Genomic DNA, 15,474 nt, shown 5'->3' with positions numbered 1-15,474 from the left:
AAGCAGAGTTCGGAAAGTGAAGATCAACATTTGATGAAAATCATTGAACATTTCTTCGAAGACATTCGTGCAATACCTCCTCAAAGAGAGTCGTGCTGGGAAAAGATATCCAATTTTCCTTCAGAATGTTGAATATTAAACTCAACAATCCAGAAGGTCAAGGAAGGCAACCACCCACCGACCAGCCACAGCCACCAGCCGCAGCCGCCAGCCGCCTTCACACCACCGGCCGCCAGCCGCCTTCACACTTGGAAAGTTTGATTTTTTGTATTCTGTTTCGTGTATAAATAGAGTGCTCAGTTTATGTTATTGTGTGTGGAGAAAATTGAGAGGAACACTAGTAAGAGAAAGAGAGAGAGAGAGAGGGCGTGTTTAAGCTTTTGTGTTAAATAATTGTAAGCTTCGGTTTCTTGTAATAAAACAGTGTGTTTTATCCCCTCTAAGTGTTTCAAAGCCACCACTAGTGGTTTCTCCCACCAACAATTGGTATCAGAGCCCCATTCGTCGAAAAACAGAAGTGTTTTGGGGTATATCCGAATTTTCAAAGTTGTCCAAAACAAGTTTTGATCATTCCACAATGTAGAGCTCATCAAGACGAACTCACTGTCGCAAGAATCAGCCTGATCGGAGACCGCGGTGAGCCACACGCTCCGCCTGAAGATTCTGCCCAGATCGCCCACGCGCAGCCCATGCGCCCAGAGGTTGAAGACGACTGATGTGCACGCGCGCCATATTTGAGCCGAGCCAAGCCTCTTACGCTGAGTCCTAGCCGAGCCTCAAGCCGATCCAGCCGAGCCATACACCGAGCCGCCAGCGCGCCGAGAGAATATTCCCAGAATATTCCACAGAATATTCCCGGTTTAACCCAGCGAACTGCTCGCCGTACAGAATTGGTTTTTGGACCGGTTCACCCAGTTTCCGACCCGATTTCTACAAAGTCAGACCGGTTCCCGACTATTTGGACCATTCCGGATCGATCTACAGTGTCCGTTTGGCCAAATTCGGCTCCCAGAAAGGTGATATAGTCATTAAAAGAGCAAAATGACTACATAAGGTACACATACACTCATCCTGAAGCTGACCAAAGACAACTATGATAGTTGGTGCATCAGATTGAAGGCATTTCTTGGGTCACAAAAGTGTTTGGATATTGTACAAACTGGTTATGATGAACCAGAGTCTAAAGAAAAAGAAGATGCTTTACAAGAGGCACAGAAGCAAGCCCTGAAAGTCAACAGAAAGAAGGACAACAAAGCAAAGACCATCATCTACCAAGGTCTTGATGAAGATACATTCGAGATCATAGCTTCCGCTGAAACATCGAAAGATATATGGGAGGCTCTCCAACAGAAATACAAAGGTGCTGACAGAATCAAGAAGATTCGTCTTCAATCTTTGCGAGGAGAATTTGAATTATTGCAGATGAAGTCCTCAGAATCTATTTCTGATTATCACACAAGGATTATGGTGATAATCAATCAGATGAGGAGAAATGGAGAAGCCATCATCGATGCTCGAATTACTGAGAAAATTTTGAGATCCCTAGATCCAAAATTTGATTTTGTTGTTGTCGCAATTGAAGAGTCCAAGGAAGTGGACAAGTTGACAGTTGATGAGCTTATGAGTTCCTTGCAAGCTTATGAGCAGAAGATTGTAAAGCGAAATGAAGATAAGGCCATCAAGCATGCCTTACAAGCAAAGTTGTCTCTCAAAGATAGATATGAGCAAGGGGAGACTTCAACAAGTGGCTACACCACTCAAGCAAGAAGTCAACAATCAAGAGGAGGATTCCAGAGATTCTAAGGAAGAGGTTCTTGGAATACAAGCTTTAGAGGAAGAGGTGGCAGAAACACCACCAGAGGAGGTCGAGGACAACAAGCATTCACTCCTAGAGGAAGAGCAGGCGGTTACAATAACCGTGACAAGAGAAATATCAAATGTTATAGTTGCAATCAATCTGGGCACTATAGCACTGAATGCAGAAGAAAAGCTCCGTTGGAGATACGTGAGCAAGCTAACTATGTAGAGAAGGATGACCGAGAAGCATCTGCATTTCTTGTCCAACAAGGACTTGATGAGAAAAAGGAGGATATATGGTATCTAGATACTGGAGCCAGCAATCACATGTGCGGCTACCGAGAGTTATTTAGTAATCTAGATGAGACCAAGCAAGGTCTAGTTACTTTTGGAGATACCACAAAGGTTCCATTCAAAGGTAAAGGCAACATCCCAGTCAAGTTGAAGAATGGCGATTCCAGCTACATCGCCGATGTCTATTATGTCCCAGCCATAAAGCAGAACCTGATCAGCTTAGGTCAACTTTTGGAGAGAGGCTATACTTTTTACTCTGAGAATTGTCATCTGACAATTAGAGACAACAATTGGAGATTAATGGCCTATGTGAAAATGTCCAAGAATAGGATGTTTCCTTTGAACATCCAGTATGATGGAGCAAGGTGTTTGAGTGCCATCACCAACAGTGAAGAATGGCTTTGGCACCTGAGGCTTGGACATCTGAATTTCACAAGTCTGAAGATGCTAGCAAGTAAGAAGATGGTCAAAGGTTTGCCTCACATTGATCATCCAGATGAAGTCTGTGAGAGTTGTGTCCTCAGCAAACATCACAAATCCAGTTTTGCCAAAGAAGTCAACTGGAGAGCAAAGAGGCCACTGGAGTTAGTGCACACAGATGTGTGTGGCCCAATAACGCCTATGTCGACTGGACAAAATAGGTACTTCCTCACTTTTATTAATGATTTTAGCAGAAAGACGTGGATATACTTTCTGAAGAGGAAGTCAAAAGTATTCAATTATTTTAAAGATTTTAAAGCAATTGTGGAGAAGCAAAGTGGCTACATGATCAGAACTGTGAGATCTGATCAAGGTGGAGAATATACAACCAATGATTTTGAAGCCTTTTGTACAAAACAAGGCATCCGACATCAGACGACACCAGCTTATACACCACAGCTGAATGGTGTAGCCGAGAGGAAGAATCGAACGATTCTTGACATGGCCAGAAGTTTGCTCAAAGCAAAGAAGCTGCCCAAGCAATACTAGGCTGAAGCTGTATCATGTTCAGTGTATCTACTGAATCGCTGCCCAACCAGAAGTCTGCAAGGCGTCATTCCAGAAGAAGCATGGAGTGGTCACAAACCAAGTGTTACTCATCTACGAGTCTTTGGTTGTGTGGCATATGCAAAGATCCCAGATGCAAGAAGGAGAAAGCTCGATGATAAGAGCGAGAAATGCATCTTTGTCAGATATGGTGAAAGAAGGATGGGATACAGGCTGTATAATCCCATCACGAAGAAGGTGATTACGAGTAGAGATGTTATCTTTGAAGAAGATAGATCTTGGGAATGGAATGGTGATCAAGAAGCAGTCAAATGGATCACCACTGATTTGATCCTTGAAGGTGAAGAAGTACCAACAGTACTTGCAGAAGAACAGATTGTGCTAGCAGCTGAACCACAAAGTCTGGTGCACAGATTCCCTGTATTCAACAGGAGGAACACACCAGGAGCATCATCATCAACACCACCATCAGCATCCTCATCAGAAGCACCAAGAAGGATGAGAAATCTTGAAGAGTTGTACGATACCACTCAGGTTATGGAAGATACAACTCTGTTTTGTTTCTTTGCAGATAATGACCCACTAAGCTTCGATGAAGCTATCATAGAAGAGAAGTGGATAGAAGCAATGGATGAAGAAATGCATGCCATTGAGAAGAATGATACCTGGAAACTGACTTATCTACCAGAAAACAAGAAGGCAATAGGTGTCAAATGGGTCTACAAGACGAAGAAGAATGCAAATGGGGAAGTGCAAAGATACAAAGCCAAATTAGTGGCTAAAGGCTACAAATAAAGACAAGGCATTGACTATGGAGAAGTATTTGCTCCAGTAGCCCGACTAGAGACAATAAGACTAATGATCTCACTAGCTGCACAACATAGATGGAAGATCTATCAACTCGATGTGAAGTCAGCATTTCTGAATGGCTTCCTAGAAGAAGAGATCTATGTTGAACAACCACTTGGATACATTGAAGCTGAAAATGAAGGCAAAGTATACAAGTTGAAGAAAGCTCTCTACGGTTTGAAGCAAGCTCCGCGTGCTTGGAATACCAAAATTGACAGGTATTTTCAAGATAATGGATTTGAGAAATGTCCATATGAACACACCATATATGTGAAGAAAGGAGCAGATGGCAGCAACTTATTTGTGTGCCTATATGTTGATGATTTGATATTCACCGGCAACAATCCCACCATGTTTGAAGACTTCAAACGAAGCATGGTACAGGAGTTTGAGATGACAGACATTGGTCTAATGTCACATTTTCTTGGCTTAGAAGTAACGCAGAAGGAAGAAGGGATTTTTGTATCCCAAAGCGGTTACGTCAAAGATATTCTTGAAAGGTTTAAGATGGAAAGCTACAATCCGGTATCAACTCCAGTTGAGAATGGAGTGGAATTGAGGAAGAGTAAGGTTGGAAATGTTGATCCAACTTACTTCAAAAGCTTAGTAGGAAGCTTAAGGTACTTGACATGTACCAGACCGGATATACTCTACGGAGTCGGACTCGTCAGCAGATACATGGAGACACCAGACCAGTCTCATTTGAATGCAGCCAAGAGAATTCTTCGCTACATCAAAGGCACAATGAATGAAGGTATGTTTTATACCTCAAGTAAAGACTTTAATCTTGTAGGCTACTCGGATAGTGATTGGGGTAGAGATTTGGATGAAAGGAAAAGCACAACAGGGTTTGTCTTTTTCATGGGAGACACATCTTTCACATGGTCATCCAAGAAGCAATTGATAGTAACGTTATCAAGCTGTGAAGCTGAGTATGTTGCTGCCAACTCAGCCGTATGTCACTCAATATGGTTAAGGAATATGCTGAAGTTTTTGGGATTTCCTCAAGAAAATCCTACGGAGATTTACATTGACAATAGATCAGCAATCGCATTGGCAAAGAATCCAGTGTATCATGAAAGGAGCAAACATATTGATACACGTCATCACTTTATCCGGGAACACGTGAAGAATGAAGAAGTCCAACTGATATCTTGTAACACAAATGATCAAGTTGCGGACATCTTCACCAAGCCATTAAAAGGAGAAGTATTTATCCGATTAAAGTTCATGCTTGGCATGACATCCCTAAATTGAGTTTAAGGGGGAGATTTGTTGAATATTAAACTCAACAATCCAGAATGTCAAGGAAGGCAACCACCCACCGACCAGCCGCCAGCCGCCTTCACACCACCGGCCGCCAGCCGCCTTCACACTTGGAAAGTTTGATTTTTTGTATTCTGTTTCGTGTATAAATAGAGTGCTCAGTTTATGTTATTGTGTGTGGAGAAAATTGAGAGGAACACTAGTAAGAGAAAGAGAGAGAGAGAGAGAGAGAGAGAGGGCGTGTTTAAGCTTTTGTGTTAATTAATTGTAAGCTTCGGTTTCTTGTAATAAAACAGTGTGTTTTATCCCCTCTGAGTGTTTCAAAGCCACCACCAGTGGTTTCTCCTGTCGCACCCCAAAAAATTAATCAGCGCGCGGCATCGGCTGGCGATTTAATTCTCGTTTGTTGCGTTTGCTTTGAATTTGGTTCGTTGGAGTCGCCACCTAGTAATTGATTGTGGGCTACTAGGAAACCGGATGTACTGGTCTTGTCAGAGATTCGCGGGTAAGGGACTGGTTGTGGTTAGGGAAGGTATTAGCACCCCTAACGCACCCTACCTGAGATAAGCTGCTTCGTGAATTTGATGTGTTAAAGAAGTTTTAATAATTGTCTTTTCAACGGAAATTAGAAATATCACTTACGTATAAGTTAATAATTCTTAACCGTGATCCAATCAAAATATTAAATTCTTCTTTAATATCTGCAATTTTATCATAAAAATATATATATATACAAATAAATAAAACAAAATACAAACACACACATTCACTATTTTCATTTCTTTTCTTTTTCTTTTCTCTTTTCTTTTCTTTTACATCCACAATACAAATACAAATACAAATACAAATTCAAATTCAAATTCAAATTCAAAATAAATAAATAAAAATACCCCAACACACACATCCCTTTTTTATTATTATTTTCTTTTCTTTTCTTCTTGTTTTTTTTTTTTTTTTTACATTCACATATTACAAATTTAAAATAAATAAACAAAAATTACATTAAAACTTTAAAATTTACAAAATGGTCCCTCAAAACTCCCGAATTTGCATAGAAGGACTTCTGGGGATGCATGAACAGTTCTTGCGCGTCTTCACACGCGCCTCCGCCACTGGAGGCGCGTGGGTTCACGCGCCGCCGCAAGAAAAAACAGGGAAATCAGTCACGGCTTCCTCTCTTCTTCCCCTCCTCACCGGCGATGATGCTGTGACCTGAAAGATAAAAAAAAACGCAACAAAACACAATCAATCCTCTTCTTCTTAGATCTGTTTAGATCTGCTCCTCTTTCCTCCTTCCTCAATCGCAGATCTGTTGAGGAGTGTTAGGTGGCTCGCCGGGAAGCTTTTTTTTTCTGCCCGTTGCTCCTGTCTCCTTCCCCGGTGGCAGATCGGGCGGCGACGCTGTCGTTCGCGGGCACCGTTGAAGGCTGTTGTTCGGATGGTTGCTGCTGGTGAAGATGGGAGCTGCTGTTGAAGGAGGCTGATCTGCGGTGTCAGCCAGATGAGGGAGAGAAGGACGGCGCTGCTGCTGCCACCGCTGAGGACGGCTGGTCTGGGTGGCCGGTGCTGAGGGAAACCGAAGGGGGAAGACGATGCTGCTAAGGGGAAGCCTCCGGTGTTGATGGAGAGGCGGCCGGCGAGAGAGGATGAAGGAGCGGCGGGGAAAAATGAGAAGAAAAAAAAAGGAAGGGGGCTGGTTCCGAAGAAAGAAAATCAAGACCGGGTGGGGAGCGGCTGTTTTGGTTTGTGTTTTCTTTTGCGCAGGGAGAGGGGAAGGTCTCGGTGACCGGTTTCTGGTTAAGGTGAAAAATATGGGGGAACAGCGTGGGTAGAAGCTGAGGGAAGGGCTGTTTGGCTTCGGTTTGTGGCCGGCGGTTGTAGAAAAAAAATTCAAACCAGGGGAGAAGGGGGGCTGCAGGCTTGGTAGAGATAGGTTTAGGGTTAGTTTATTTTTTTTGTATTTTCTGATATTTCAAAATTGCCCCCCCTTGAATGTGTTGAGGAAACCAGTATTTATAGGCAAAATGTTGCTAGGTTTTTCAACTTGGTCCCTCAACTTCTTTCTTTTTTGTAAATTTTGATTTTTCTTATTTTTTTGTATTTTTTGAAAACGAGCAATATCAACGTTGACTCAAATGCGAAAAATCAACGATTTAAAAATTACGCGTGAAAAGTCGAACGCGTTTGAAAATCTTTTAACAATTTAAATTTCTTTTTAGACGACGTTGAAGATGCTAAAATGAAGAAAATATATTAAAAAAACATATTTTTTGGATTTTCATTGTTTTTTCTCTATTTTTTGGATTTTTTGAAAAATATATCAAAAAACATGGGTCAAAAATTGGGTAGCAACATCTCCCACCAACACAGAATTGGCAAGAAAATTAATATCAAGACGTTCGAAATCCCAGGGATCCATGGGTATTGACTCTGCTTTCGATCATCTTCTCGAATTTTTTTATTTGACGTACATGATCAACATAAGACATCATCAACGAGGGAGAAGATTCCACCGGCCGTAGACCACAAGCTGGAACCGGTATTATTCTGTCAACGAGCTTAAGAACGTTGGAATTTCTTTTATGCCAAGCACCACCAGTGTTTTCACTGATGTCAAGTTCAAAAATACATTGCTCGGTGGAGCACTCCTCATTCCTCCACTAAGCATAGAGGAAGAAACCAAGCCCTTGCTTCTGAACTTGGCAGCCTATGAAACATGCGCTGGTTGGGATTCTGATCATAATTGCACTTCATATGTATGCTTTATGAGTTCACTGATTGATAAACCTGAAGATGTGAAGGAGCTCCGATCAAAAGGAATACTTCACACCACTATAGGAAGTGACGATCAGATAGCACAAATCTTCAAAGAGATAACAACCAATCTGGCGCCCAACCCTTATGCTTACAATGAGGTCAAAAGTTCTGTTGAATCGCATTATAGAAGCACTGTCAAGAGATGGATCCTTCAAAATAAGGATCCTATTTCCACAGCAGTGGTCAAGTACTCTTTTATTTATGGCATTGCACTAAGTGCCATACAAGCTTACTTAGCAGAAACAAAAGCGAAACCAGGTTTGGGCAACTGAAGCTGCTCAAACGCCACCCTATATATTACACCTTTAAAACTTGATCGTACGCGTGAGAACTGTTTTTTTTTTTTTATCTTCTTCCTTTTACTTTCCCCATTAACAGTGTGGATTGGTTTGCCATATATATGCATTGTTGAACTATTTGGATTGTCATTTCTTTCAAGAAGTCATGTGATTCAAATTGATAATAAGCAATATCATTTTCAGATATAAATTTATTAATGCTTTCTCTTAGTCAACTGACAGTGGCTGAGCCAGAGGGGGTTGGAGAAGCGTATATCATATAGTACGATGCAAGCTTGCACGCAAGTTTTACAGTGTAAGAAATATTCATGCCAGTGGTTGGCACCATGAAGTTAGTAAACTTGTTTCCACACATTCTGTTGCAACGCCACCACTTACTATATTTTAGGAATGGTTTTATAATATTTGTTAAATATTTTTCTAAGAACTTAAATTTTTACGGACTGAATTGATCTACTTACAAAAACTTATTTATAATCTTTAGAGTAAACTCAAATATGATATAAACAAGTTTTGAATTTTAACTGAAATTTAAAATATTAATTAATCTTGAATATATATATATATATATATATATATATATATAATATATATATATATATATATATATTTAGCTTAAATAACTCTTAATGGAGATTCACTTACTAGATTTGTACAATCAATATAAATGTATAAACTCACATCACATGTTTCAACAACCAATAATGGAAGAAACAGTCTATTAGAGGAAAAATAGAATTGCTATAGAGGAAAGTCTGTATATTATTTCTCACTCAATACTTTTCTACAATGACAGAGAAGCTATATATAAACTTATACATTCTTCGTTGTTGCACGAAATAAGGAAAGAAAAGATTGTTATTCTATCTCCATGATTTCAGCAATTAAATACTGACAGGATTGTCAAGTGTAGATGTCATCTTGCTGGAGTTTCCTTTATCTGTTGAACTACCATTTACGTAGGAATTTGTTACTCCTAGGAAGTCCTTATCACCAACCACATTTCCTTTGATATCTCTGTGAGTATAATCATCCTTATTGATCCATAATTCTTCCTTGTCACTCCATGATTTGTGGGATAGACTCACACGATTATTGCTAACAGGGGACTGTAAGTTGCTAATATCCCCCCGCAAACTGAGCCGAGGTTGAAGGCACATTTTGTTGCGAAAGTAAGAGAGGGCAGCCTTGGGCACTGGTTTTGTAAATATATCAGCAACCTGGTTAGCCGAGGAAACATGTTTAGTGACAAGTAATCCAAGTGCAACTCGTTCGCGTACAAAATGGTAATCCAACTCAATGTGTTTACTTCGAGCATGAAAAACAGGATTAATGGTCATGTATAGTGCACTGATATTATCACAGTAGAGAACTGGTGGATGTGATAGAGTTATGCGAAGATCGGTGAGGATGTAAGTGAGCCACGTAAGTTCAGCAGTAGTATTAGCCATAGCTCGATATTTAGCTTTAGTATTGGATCGCGAGATTGTGTGCTGTTTTTTTGCACACCATGAAATGATATTGGTGCCAAGAAAGGTGCAGTAACCAATGGTAGATCTCCGTGTTGTAGGGCAGCTTGCCTAATCCGCATCAGAGAAAGCATGCAAGTCAAGTGTTGTATTGGATGAGAGATGAAGACCAGTAGCTATTGTTCCTTTGAGGTATCGAAGGATGCGCTGAACTAGTTTCAAGTGTGCAACTGTAGGATTGTGCATAAATTGGGAAACATAGTTGACACTGTAGGATAGATCAGGTCGCGTGAGAGTGAGGTATTGGAGAGCTCCCACAATCCTACGAAAATGACTAGGATCAGCAGCAGCTGAGAATGTATCTGCATCTTTGTTGAATTTGGTTTCCAAAGGCATGCTCATGGGTTTGCAATGAAGCATACTGGAGCGATCAAGGATGGTAAGTGCATAATGTGACTGAGACAAATGGAGTCCATCTGCTGTGGTAGAAATTTCAACGCCTAAGAAATGATGCACATGTCCTAAGTCTTTCATTGAAAATTCACAACTTAGTATGTGAATAAAGGAGTCGACCAATTCTGTTGATGACCCTGTAAGAAGCATATCATCAACGTAAAGAAGTAAGGCCAGAATTCCATGTGCTGAGTGTAAGACAAAAAGAGAAGGATTAGCCAAACTACAGAAGAAACCATATGATATAAGATAATCACTGAGTCTATTAAACCACGCACGTGGTGCCTGTTTGAGCCTATATAAGGCACGCTGAAGCTTACATACATGCATAGGGTATTTTTGATCTGTCATACCTGGTGGTTGTGACATATATATATCCTCCATAATGTTGCCATGTAAAAACGCATTCTTGACGTCTAATTGACGAATGGGCCAGTGTTTCACAAGAGCAATAGTTAAAATTAATCGAATTGTACCTGGTTTTATTACAGGAGAGAACATCTCTATGTAATCAATATCATCAATCTGATGATAGCCTTTGGCAACTAACCGTGCTTTTAGGCGATCCAATGTTCCATCTGGTTTCAGTTTGGTCTTAAAAACCCATTTGGACCCAATCACATGCATATCTGGTGTGCAGGGAACTAATCGCCATGTATCATTGTGATGAAGTGTTGTAAGTTCATCATCCATTGCAGCTTCATCAAGGCTGCTTTAATGTTGTTTGGTTCACAAGGTATCGTTGGGGATAAGGTTATTGTCAAGGCATATTTAGGATTCGGCTCACTACTCCATGCTGGGACCTGATTAACATAGGATGATGGGTTGTTGCTTCATAAGGAGGATGGGGCGGATGAGGCGCTGCAATTTGTGGATCACTAATTTGAGGGAAGAGTGCAGGTTGTATTTCAGTGTTTAATACTGGCATTGGGGTCTGCACGGGGCGAGCTGCTGAAAGCTGAGTATTAAAATTTGTTACATCATTTTCGAGTGCAGTTGTTTCATGTGTTGAATGTGATGCAGACTGCCAGGAATGGTGATCAACAATTGGAAGAGGAATAAGATTTGTGGACACAGACTGTTGTGGGAGAACTTCTATTTCAGCATCTGTTTCTAGAAAAGTGTTAGAAAATGGTATCCAGGAATCAAGTATATTAAGCACATGTGAGGCAGCAGGTGAATTTGAAAATGATTTAAACGGAAAAGCAATCTCATCAAAAACAACATGGCGAGAAATGAAAAATTTATGACTTGGTGGGTGAAAGCACTTGTAGCCTTTATATTTTTCACTGTATCCTACAAAAACACACAAGATTGTTTTCGAGTCAAATTTATGGTTTCTTGTATTCCATGTATATGGAAAGCATTTAGAGCCAAACACTCGAAGTGACGTATAATCAGGTTGTTTTCCATGTAGCATGAAATATGGGGTGTTAAAACGTAGTGATGATGATGGTAGTCGATTAATGAGAAATACTGTTGTGGTGAAGGCTTCCACCCATAATGAAAGAGGTGCATTGCTATGAAATAACATTGTCATACCTAATTCGCGTATATTTATGTGCCTTCTCTCAACCATACCTGTTTGCTCTGGGGTATAGGGGCATGAGATCTGATGAAGAATACCTGTGGCCAAAAAATGTGATGACATTCTAGAGTTAACAAACTCTCCTCCTCTATCGGAGTGAAAGATTTTGATTTTTTTATTGAACTGTCTTTCAACATATTGTTCAAAGGCTAGATAGGCAGTAAAAAAATCTGATTTGTGCTTCAAAGGTATAATCCAAGTATACTTTGAGAAATCGTCAACTAAACATGCATAAAACTTAAACTTGTCAATAGATAAAACTGGTGCAGGTCCCCACAAATCGCAGTGAATCTTTTCAAAAATGCCAGAGCTAGAGTGTTCAGAATGAGCAAAAGGAAGTTTACTAAGTTTTCATAATTGACAACTATCACATAAATGTTTTGTCCGTGAGGGACCTATAACTTCAATTAACCCTTTATTCTTTAATAATAGAACAGCTGAAGCTTGAGGATGTCCCAAGCGTTGGTGTCAAATGTCTGCAGTGCCAGATTTGAATCGATAAGAGAAGTGTGCTTTTGGTACATTGGATAAAACATATAGATCACCCTTCTTTTTCCCTGTTATTAGCCGATGTCTTGTCTTGCGTTCCTTTACACAAAAATCAACATTAGAAAATTCACAATTGACAGGAAATTGAGAGGTTAGTTGGCTTATAGAAAGCAAGTTTTTTTTTTAGATCTGGAACTAAAAGAACATCATAAAGAGGCAATGTCTTATCTTTTTGTTTAATGCACGAATCACTAATAGCTGTGATAGGTATAGAAGAACCATCTCCAATTATGACAGAATCAGATCCAGAGTATTTATGGATATTAGTCAACATACCTTGCATTCCTGTTATGTGATTTGAAGCTCCTGTGTCAGAAGTCCATTCTGTTTCAGTAATGGAATTATCTAAGGTGAGTGCAGCAAGAGCTTGTGGAATCTCATCATTTTGAGTTGTTCTTTTATGTATCCACCAGCAAATTTTGGCAATATGGCCTGGTTTCTCACAGTATTGACATGTCTCATTACGATACAAATCTCGTTCTGCTGCTGTCATGCATCGTTCTCCTGGCGGTGGTGGGCGTCGTTGTTGTGTAACTGATGTTGAATTGTATGAATAGCTATGTTGTTGGTTCCGAAATTGTTGTGCCTGGAATCCACGACCTGCAGAAGTAAATGTGTTGTTGCGATTTCTTGGCATATTGCCTTGAAACTGTTTCTGTTGCTGTCTATAAAAGGCTAAATGTGGGGTGAGTTGAGAAAAAGGTGCATCTGATTGGTTTGAAAACCAACTACGACGTTGATCCAGGCTTTGTAACTGTGAAATCAGTTATGTGTAGGTTGGTCTTGGTGGTTTCAACATTGTTGTTGTAAAGGTTTCATACTGTGGTCCTAGACTTGTGAGAAGGCAGAATACCTTTTCTTTATCTGGTAGGGGTTTTCCAATACCAGCAAAATTGTCACATAGACCTTTAAAAATACGTATGTGATCTCCAATGGTCCTGTTGTCATCCTTACGAAGATAGGTTAGTTGTTGTCGTAATGTAAACTCATGCTCTTGAGAGTCTTGTGCATAAGCATCTTTCAATGCTTCCCAGACTGCAAGTGCTGTGTCTAAGCCGATGACAAGTCCAAGTGCTTCTTCAGAGAGGGTTCCAATGATCCAACCCCTGAGAAGACGATCAGACTTTTGCCAAGCAATGAATTCTCTTGTCAGCTGTATTGTTGTGTTTCCTGCTTCTGTGGTGTTTGAATCTGGATTGATATATTTTGTTGGGATTGGTGTTTCTTTGGTGAGATGATCAACCAAGTCTTGGCTCTCTGCTAAACCTAAAACTTGTTCTCTCCACAGTGGGTAATTGGATTGTGTGAGTTTAAGTGTGACAAAATTTCCGACATTCAAAGACAGAGAAGACATGGTGTTTAGAATAAGAAGCAGAATCGTTCCTGCTCTGATACCAAGAGGAAAAATAGAATTGCTATAGAGGAAAGTCTGTATATTATTTCTCACTCAATACTTTTCTACAATGACAGAGAAGCTATATATAAACTTATACATTCTTGGTTGTTGCACGAAATAAGGAAAGAAAAGATTGTTATTCTATCTTCATGATTTCAGCAATTAAATACTAACAGGATTGTCAAGTGTAGATGTCATCTTGTTGGAGTTTCCTTTATCTGTTGAACTACCATTTACGTAGGAATTTGTTACTCCTAGGAAGTCCTTATCACCAACCACATTTCCTTTGATATCTCTGTGAGTATAATCATCCTTATTGCTCCATAATTCTTCCTTGTCACTCTATGATTTGTGGGATAGACTCACACGATTATTGCTAACAGTGGACTGTAAGTTGCTAATACTATTGATAAAGAAAATGAATTAAGCAATAAAGGTTACAACCTTCATCAAGTAAGGAGGAATTTTGGCAGAGTAATTGATGTTTATAAATAGAAACATTATTAAAGAGCAATATAAAAGCAGAATATAGAGAAAAACACATGAGAAGAGCGAAAAAAAGAGAGGTTGTCAAGGGCAGCAACCCTTTTGGCCTTGTGCAGTAGTGACAAATATAAGAGTAATGGGAGTTGAGTGAGTTGATGTGATCTCTTTTTTAATATATGTATAAATTTGTATTTTTTTCTATCAATAATAATATAGACTATTCTTATTGATGTAACTAATTTGTTAAACCATATTAAATATTATGTTATGCATGTTCAGTGACACGACCAAAAGATTGATGTCTTCTCCCAAGTGCAGGAGTGTTGAAGTAATAAATAACCCGGCAAGACCGGGGTCGAACCACATAAAGGTTAATTGTACAAATTATAAATAACAATAATACAACAACAACAACAACAACAACAATAATAACAATAATAATACTCAGTACGTGGCGTTGTTATACCTGAGAATGATCTAAAAGATCGGGTCACAGGTTTCCAGCTTATATACTGAGTTTATGAAAGATGAAAGATATATATTATATAATATAAACAGAATGTAAATAATAATAATAATAATAATAATAATAATAATAACAATAATAATATTAACAGTGATAATAATAATAAAAATAAAAAAAGGAGGAAAAAATTGATGAGAACTTTGAGATGGAAGATTAATGTAAGGATTAAACAATGATAAAAATAAATGTCAAGGTTAGAGGATTCATCAATGGTATTGCAAACAAGTATAGTATAAACTCTTATTATTCAACCGGAAACCACACACAAAGGAGGTTCCAATTGGCCGATTTGTCATTAATAGCTCATTATAAATTATTAACATGATCATATTAATTATCTCATTTATATAACACCAAACTTTTAAATATTATCAGGAATTCATGATGTTAACTGATGTTAACAACAAATCAAGTACCTTTCATAGCCCAGGTGTAGGTAATACCATACGGTTGGGCTATGAGAGTGCCAAACATTTGTTGTACCAAGTATTATACAACACAAATCTAGATTAACCATTTAACAAGCAAGGTATTAAGAATTAGTAAGATAAAAAGATAAGACATGTTAATATTAAACATTAAGATCCATATTAAGTTTACACTATATTTATTCTTACACCATTAGTGTAACCTTTTCACCTTGACATAATAAACTTAGCTAAACATAATGAAGAAGAGAAACATAAATAAATAAAACA

This window comes from Populus alba, chromosome 15 (genome assembly GCF_005239225.2).
Source record: "Populus alba chromosome 15, ASM523922v2, whole genome shotgun sequence".
In the NCBI taxonomy this organism is placed as follows: domain Eukaryota; kingdom Viridiplantae; phylum Streptophyta; class Magnoliopsida; order Malpighiales; family Salicaceae; genus Populus; species Populus alba.
Note: the sequence above shows the minus strand (reverse complement) of the source record.